Source organism: Silene latifolia, chromosome 9, assembly GCF_048544455.1.
Source record: "Silene latifolia isolate original U9 population chromosome 9, ASM4854445v1, whole genome shotgun sequence".
Taxonomy (NCBI): Eukaryota; Viridiplantae; Streptophyta; class Magnoliopsida; order Caryophyllales; family Caryophyllaceae; genus Silene; species Silene latifolia.
The window spans coordinates 19,957,964-19,965,593 of NC_133534.1; positions in this window are offsets into that span (position 1 = coordinate 19,957,964).

The following is a 7,630-nucleotide window of genomic DNA, read 5'->3' on the forward strand; positions in this document are numbered from 1 at the left end:
TTGTATCGATCAATTATAATTCTAATTCTAAATTTTATTAATTGTATTATATCAAATTAAGGAATTAATTTACACTAATTAAATTATGGTTTGTTTAAACCGTCGCCGACGTTGAGCTGAGGAATGGCGGTCGTCGTCGTTTGTTGTGGCAGTGAGTCGGTGACGCTGATGGTGGGGTAGAGAGGGGCGTCCCTTTTTGGTTTGCAGTCGCCGGCGTTGGTGTGAAAAGAGGCAACAACCGATGTTGGATTGAGGTGTGGTGTGTGGCCCGCTGGTAGTGGTGTCGTTGTTGCTGCCTGATGGTGGTGGCATTGGATTGACGTAGTACATAAACTACGCTACTGTTTCTGTTCATGTTTCAGTTTTTTGTTTTTCCTTTTTTTTTTAAAAAAAAAGAGTAAAATGGTCATTTCCGTCCATAAAATAGTAAAACCCGTCCATGAATAAGCACCACCCCTTAATTTTTGCCGTTTATTTTCGTAGTACACTCTTTACTCGTTATAATTTTACTCAATATAATATTTTTTTTCACTCTTATTTTCTATTTGTTACCCGCGACTACAAAACATATCAAACTTTTTCTCTCTATTGTTATCCCCCATCCATTTCAAAATAAGCAAAATTTTCAATTATGAATAATAATTTGAGTATTAAATTTGTTAATTGCATTATACTGATCAACTTAAAATTTTAATTTCTAATTAATATTTTAAAATTGAATTAGCTTTTGTGTTAAAATTAATTTGGGGAATTGTGTTGTTTGGTGGTAGTGACATGGTGGAGGGATTGGTGATCGAATGGTGAGTGATGGTTGTTTGGCACGTCGTCGGAGAGAGAGGCAGTAGTAAGAGGAAGGTCGACGGTCGGCGAGAGAGGGGGTGGTCGTCGGTGGAAAGGGAGGTTGAAAAGAGAGGAGTGAGAAGGAGAAGGAGAAGAGGGCAAGGGGCGGGGGAGGGGGGATTGTGATCGGTCGCCGACGATAGACTGGGTTGCCCGGTGAGCGGTAGCCGACGGTGGATAGGGCATGGGTGTGATGGTGGTGGTGGAAGTAAATGAGGGGGAGGGAGAGGGTGATGGTAATGTACATGTTTTACAAGTTTTTTTTACTTCAATGTAGTACAAATAGGGAAACAAATGAGAATGGTAAAACGGTCAAAAGCATACCGTACTGAGTAAAATGCGTACTGCGAAAATCATAATTTTTTTGTCTTAAATTGGGGAATAAAGGCCCGTTCTTACATAGGTGATAATAAGATTTAGCTCAAGTAGTAAGAACTTACTTTAATCGTGAACTTGGGGGTTCGATTTTTATCCCAACAAATGACAATAACATAGGCAGTAACATAATTCTCTAAATCATACTATTAATAAACTATAATCTTAAACGTACAAAATGGACATTGAACGAGCCCGAACCCGACAGCAGAACGGGTCATAAAGCCAAACACCCACATGATCACTGTTAATAAGTCATCAAGTAAGGTGAAAATGGATTACTAAGTATTCCCCTAGTCACCAATTAAAGGGAATCAAGTAATCACGCATATTCTCTCAAGAGTATGATCGACTACCCAAGTGTATTAGAGAGATAATCGAGACCCTAGCTTCAAACAAGGTCACGACCGTACTCACACGTACCCATACTTACTTAGGCATCAGAGAGAACCCTAGGAAACGGGAAAGATTGTACTAAGGTTTACACGTGATGATTTGGCAGGGAAAGAAGGCGGAGGTCGTGGTGATGAAGGTGGTTTCTTGTGTCCAAGAATTGCCTACAACTAAGTCATACAAACACGTATCACATGATACATTAACACCTGTCATAGGTCGTATGTGTGGCGGGTGTGACCATTTGCGTATGAATACACAGACAAGGACACATAGACCGATACGTCAGAAGGTACTGATTCTTAGACATGCTTAGTGTAAGGAGCCGCACTTTTAGCTGAATAATCCCTGAGAAATGCGTGCGGGGTCCTTTCACTTCGAGCCCTTAGATTTCTTATTTGTACTCATGTATTTTCCTTTCGGTTTTTAGTTTTATTTAGTACTCAAAGACCACTTCCTGCGTGTCGAATCTTGGAGTCCCGTTTTTAGTTTAAGATACGTTTTTAGGTGTTTACAAAACGTATAACTATTCTGCACAATCAATGTATCCTGCTACAGGACTCAAACTATCAAATTTGCCTCTATGAGAGGTGCTAGTCAATCAAAATCGCTTCTCATCCTTAAGCTTGATATTGCTTGTCTTTTTCTTTCAATAATCGTATTGCTTACTTTTATTGCTTTCATGTGCCGGACTTTGATAATCGTGACTAGGATTCCCAACACACGCCAACCGAGACTGATTACGAATGCACTAGTGATCCCTCACTAGTGCTTGACGCTCTCGCTTTCATTCTTGTCGTGTGATAGACAAGGGTGCGCGTCACGTCCCGACTCAAAGTTCCGGACCGTGACACTTAGCTTGCTTATAAGTGCTATTTACATACTAATGGCATGTATTACGCCATCCTATTCAGTTAGATGTTCACGTTTTCCTTTTTTTTGGCATGTTCAACTACATATCTACGATTACCCTTTTTTTTACATGTTCAACCAGAGGCAAAATTACGTGGTAACAAGGGGTACCGACTGCTACCCCAAACTCCACAAAAATTGTTGAAAGGATGTAGTTTGCAACCCCAGGTAGATTTGAACGTTTGGCTAATATAAATAAATCAAGCATAGTTATTCATTGAATAATGTCTGTGGTTCACTGGCTGAAATTGTACATTTCACACAGTTGACGGGGGGTTCAATTCCTATAGAAAGCGATTCTTTTGATGTTTTTTTTTCATTGTGTATGAACAACATCCTATCAATACCTAATATTTATTATTTACTTCCGTAAATAAGCTCATTAAGATTCTGATGAAATCAACGCACAGTTGTAAACTATAATGGGGGAAACAATTGTCTCTTGCTTTAAATAATCGTATTGCTTACTTTTATTGCTTTCATGTGCTGGACTTTGATAATCGTGACTAGGATTCCCGACACACGCCAACCGAGACCGATTACAAATGCATTCTTGTTGTGTGATAGACAAGGGTGCGTGCAACGTTTTGGCTCAAAGTTCCGGACCATGACATTTGGTATTAGAGCTCGGTCTTCACGACGAGCTGCTGCATACGATGACGGGAAAGATCGCAGAACCGAGTGAGAACAAAGGAGAAACTAGGACCCAGGTGTCGGCCTTAGAGAAGCTACTTGAAGAGAAAATCTCGTATTTGGAAGGACTCGTGGCGAGTCTCAGAAGCACTTACCAAGCCGTAGATGAGACGGTAAAAGGGCACGAGGCTCGCTTTGAAGCCGTAAACGTGACGATAAAGGGGCATGAGGCTCGCTTTGTCGCCGTAAAGGCATCGATCCCGCGTGAGTTCACGGAAGAGATGGGCTATGTCCACGAGAGACTGGGACAGCTCGAGAACATGTGTAATACATTGATGAAAATGGCCGCAGACGGGAATTTTGGGACTCCCAAGGTGAAGCCGCCTACACCTCACAATTATAGTAGGGCGGCGAGAGACTCGAAAGAAGTTGATAACTTCCTCTTAGACATGGAGCAATTCTTCCGAGCAAGTGCGCTCGACGAGACGCTGAAAGTTACTACAGCGAGCATGTATCTAATCGATTATGCCAAACAATGGTGGCGCTCCAAATACGCCGAGATTGAGGTAGGGAGCGTGATGTTGGAGTTATAGGACGATTTCAAACGACTCTTTAAAGAACAACTCTATCCAGAAAATACCGACTTCCTAGCTCGAAGAAAACTCAAGAGCTTGAAGCATACGGGTTCTATCCGAGAGTATGTAAAAGCCTACTCGACGTGTATGCTGGAGATAACTGATATGACTGAGAAGGATCGTGTGTTCCAGTTCGTCGATGGTTTTAAGGAGTGGGCTCAACGAGAGATCATGCGACAAAGACCCGAGTCCCTCTACGCTGAATGTACCGTGGCCGAGAGACTAGTCGATTATTATACCGAGCATCAAGCTACCCAAAAGAAGGTATTTTCTGCAGCAAGTGAAGGCAACCTCAGATTTGGAGGAAATATGTCACAAGCCAAAACTCTTCCTACGGGAAACAACCGATTCCGTCCAGGAGGAGATAATAGAAAGTGGGGGTAAGATTATTCCATCCCAACTTCCTCGAAAGGGAGCACGTCGGAATCATCTACTACTAGGAAGTCGTTTGCCTGTTTCTCATGTAAAGGACCACACCGAATGTATGAGTGTCCGCACCAGGAGGAGTTCAACACTCTCAAGAAGAACTTATCTAAGATATCGATAGAACCAAACCCCGAAGGGGAGGACCTAGAACCAGACATGGTAGACGATGAGGAGTCTAGTGAACAGGGAGAAGTGGCGCGAATGAGCGCGGTGCGCATGATTTGTTCAATGGGAAAAGGCATCGACCATTCCGCGGCCAAGTCCACTGAGCTTATATATGTAGAAGTACGAATTAACGGAATTTTCACTCGTGCCATGATAGACACGGGCGCATCCCACAATTTTATCACCCTAGATGAGGCAAAGCGGCTTAGGATGAAGCTAAACCGAGAAGGAGGTAGTATGAAGGCTGTCAACTCCAACGCCAAGTCGATTCAGGTCGTGGCCAAAGATGTAGTGATTAATATGGGTGAATGGAGAGGAAAGCTCGAGTTCACCAGTGTCCCAATGGATGACTTCAAGATCGTCCTCGGAATGGATTTTCTAAAGCTATGTGACACCCCCATATACCAGGGAGCCTTACCAAGACCTTCCCTAGCATATAAGGGCATCACCTTCTCGGTTGCCCGAGGACAGTAATAATCAAATGTCGATAAAAGAACAATTAAGTTATATTACATTGATTAACCAACTAAGATATACAAAAGGTACAACTCGAACTACTGTTTGATATGAGAACTACACTCCTGTCATGACTCGTGAAAGACTCATCCCGCCAAGTATCCGGCTATCATCCAAGACATCACCTGCTAAAACTGACTGCTCACCATAAGAGATCACGGCAGACACAACAGAAATAAACAAGAAGACAAAGCACACAAGGTCCGTAACTGAATGAACACACAAACCACGAACACTACAATACAAATACAACAGAACACACACAAGCCACATCTCCTCCAACCAAACACCGTCACCGACTGTCAACTGGACCAGCCCTGCCAGTGGGGGACCGCAGCCGTACCCACTAAATCCACGCTCATCATACCGAGTGATAACCCTGTCCCATTAATGTGCACATCCCCTCGCGTGGCGGGTTCCATGGAGGGCAAAACTAGGGCGTGAAGCCACTTCCGCAAGTGACTCCACTCAGCCGAGGACGTTCCTCGAGAACCAGAGACAAACAACCACGCACAGCAGTACCACAACAACGATAAACGAAAAAACACAACACAACCGATTACCATAATCAATCAACTACGACACTACCACCAAACCACATAAAAAGACACACTAGACAACCAACAATACTGAGTAGGCGAACCTACCTTTAGCGCACCGCAGCGATTCCACTCCCGATCACAAGATGTCAAACAACCACGCAACAAACCTATACAAACATAACAATCATCTATCACAACCACTACAACCCTAACTGAAAACAACAACGACAATGATGAAGACGATGACATACCTACGCAAAGCAATCCGGCGTCAAGACCGCTACCCGACTCAAGTAACCCATCCCCATGGCATAAGCACCCTCAAGGCTCCAATGGAAGGAACTATGGTGAAGGGAAGAAGAAGAGGGCGGCATTTAGGTTTAGAGAAGTGAGGCGGAAATGATTTGCGGTTATGCGAAACACGATATATAACTCCTCGCTGTAAACACGCTACTCGATCGAGTAACTAACTTACTCGATCGAGTGGCATCTACTCGATCGAGCCTCCAAGATACTCGATCCAGTGGCCCCGACTAGATCGAGTACCACACACCCAAAGCTTACCATGTCACAAGACATCGCTCGTAAGGTTTCCCCAAGGGCCAAGGCATGTCACTAAGGTCAGTCAACGTCAGTTAACGGGTCTCTAAAAGGACGGGTATTATAAGCGAACACCGACCTTCTTGGCACCCCGATGGTCGGGTCGAAACCTTATTTGGTGAAGGCCGTAGGAGGAGATCACAAGATTAAGGGACCCCTCCTTTCGGCGATGCAGTTGAAGAGAGGACTTCAAAAGGCTGAGTTAACTTACTTGTGTACCGTGTCCATGAAAGATGACACTTCCGCTGAATCAGAGGAACCCTCGATAAAGTAGGTGATGGATGACAACAAGGACTTGATGCCAGATCATTTACCTATGAGTCTTCCGCCACGACGCTCGGTAGACCATCAAATTAAATTACTACCAGGGAAAAGACCTCCTGCTCGAAGGCCATACCGCATGGCGCCTCCGGAATTAGCTGAACTTCGGACGCAGCTAGATGATTTGATTCGCTCGGGGTCGATTCGGCCTTCTAAAGCTCCTTATGGAGCCTCCGTGCTCTTTCAAAAGAAACAAGATGGTAGTTTGAGATTATGTATTGACTATCGGGCCTTAAACAAGTTGACAGTGAGAAATCGCGACCTCATTCCTCTAGTAGCGGACTTGTTCGATTAGTTGCAGGGCGCTGTGTACTTCACCAAGTTAGATATGAGATCTGGTTATCATCAAGTTCGAATTGCCGAAGGAGATAAGCCAAAGACATCTTGCATGACGAAGTTTGGGTCTTTCGAATGGTTGGTCATGCCTTTTGGGTTGACGAACGCACCTGCCACGTTTTGCACGTTGATGAATCACGTGTTCCATGAGTACTTGAAAAAATTCGTGGTGGTGTACCTGGATGATATCATTGTGTATAGTCGCTCTTTGGCTGAACACGTAGAACACTTGAGACCTGTGTTCGCAAAACTACGAGACAATCACTTATTTGTCAAAAAGGAGAAGTGTGAATTTGCCCAACCTGAAGTCAATTTTCTCGGCCACATCGTGGGGAAATATAGACTTAGAATGGATCCGAAGAATATTATAACCATCAAGGACTGGGGAACCCTAAGAAATGTGTCTAAGCTTCGCTCTTTCTTGCGGATAGCAAACTACTATCGGAGATTCATTTGAGAGTTATAACAACCCGACCCGCCACCATTGTAACACAGATGCAATAAGATGAGATGTGTACCTTTGGGCCCATTATTTGTCTTTACTTAAGCCCAAAAGCACAAGGCCTTGTTACTAAGTGGTGGATGGAATCCCTTATAAATACATCACAAACTTCATACTTTCCCGATGTGGGACAAATTTCCTTTTATAACCTCATTGGGTGTTACAAGAGTATTCAAAAATAGCCGCCCCACTAACTTATTTGCTGAAAGAGGATATCAAGTGGGAGTGGTCTATCGACAGGAGATGGGCCTTTGAGAGGCTTAAGGAAGCGGTGATGCAGGAGCCCGTCTTGGCCCTGCCAGATATCACAAAACCCTTTGAAGTAGAGACGGATGCGTTTGATTATGCCCTTGGGGGAGTACTCATCCAAGAGGGTCACCCAGTGGCCTTTGAGAGTAGCAAGTTGAATGGGACCGAGACTCGGTATGCTGCCC